This window comes from Megalopta genalis, chromosome 7 (assembly GCF_051020955.1).
Source record: "Megalopta genalis isolate 19385.01 chromosome 7, iyMegGena1_principal, whole genome shotgun sequence".
NCBI classification, from domain to species: Eukaryota; Metazoa; Arthropoda; class Insecta; order Hymenoptera; family Halictidae; genus Megalopta; species Megalopta genalis.
The window spans coordinates 18,292,721-18,294,111 of NC_135019.1; positions in this window are offsets into that span (position 1 = coordinate 18,292,721).

A 1,391-nucleotide genomic window follows, 5' to 3' on the forward strand; every position below is an offset into this window, starting at 1 on the left:
CGTTTACATCTCCAAAACATGAAACGTGCAATTTTTTATGTAGTATAAAGCCAAGTATAAAGCCAACTGAAAAGAAATGCAATTGTTATTGATTTATTAACATTCAATCATAAAAAGAATTAAGAAGTTTAATAAATAAACAAATTTTTCATTGTATTATATATCCTTGTACTACAAAATCTGATTAAGAAATGTTAAAAACAAAAGTTCATCCTTTTTTTCGCGTAAAATAAACAGCTGTAAAAAAAAATAATTTTTATATTTAACATTTTTCTCAGAATTGTCTTGTTTTCCAGATATTTTGATCTAAAGTTTTTAAATGAACACCCTATATATGTTTTCTATAATAAGTAATACTATAGTGTACAATATAACAATGTCTCTATTGCTGTTGTAAGATGGAATTACAAAATGAAAAAAAAAAAATTAAATTTTAAATGTTGTGAACTGTTGTAAATAACCATTTACAAGAGAAAAGGTATAAAACTATTGCTGTATATGTAACTAATTATATAATACAGTTATATATTTACAATTATATAATTATATAATAACACTAATTATATAATTAATAGAAATAATTGCTCATTTATCCATAAAAATAATTACCCTTTATATAGTATTTCTGTACTACACATTTCATAAATGCTATTTCCATTATTTAAATATTCGCGATGAATTCACTTATTACCTCGAAATAATATACAGCACTCATAGTAGAAATTACATAAATACACATGTATAGAATATGTATTCGCTTCTGGCTAACGAGCCTATTTTTCGTGAACTGTCGGTAACGCTGAGCGCGACACAAAATGGTAAGAGGGCTGTAGAATAAAAAGGTGAAACAGAAACGCCCATAAGATACAATGTTTGTACGGATTCTAAGTCTATGGATCTCTATTAGAATCTGTATTATCATCTGTGGATAATTTTGACGAACAGTTTAAGCGTTTTTCCACTATGTATATTGGCGCTAAAGTTATATTTCAACGATCAATTGATTTGGCAGCATATGTACTTTTTGTTTGCGGTAATAAACAAACTTCGTTTACCTAATATAGATGCAGAAGAATATCTTGAACATTTTTGGACTCCCAAATTATTTTTTAATTCCTAATACATATATACGATTACATATATAGTCGGTTCCCAGATACAGTAAATTCTCCCTAATTGACCGTCAGCTTGATAACAAAAATGGACAATTTCGGAAGAGGAGGTACGATTATTCGAGCTTTGCTCGAACGAACCGCAAGGCTCAAATAGTCGTATCTCCTCTTCCAAAATTGCCCATTTTTGTTACCAAGCTGAGGGTCAATTAGGGAGAATTGTATTCGGAATTCTACTATAAATACTTGTTCTGTGGAAATAAAGGAACATTGCAACTC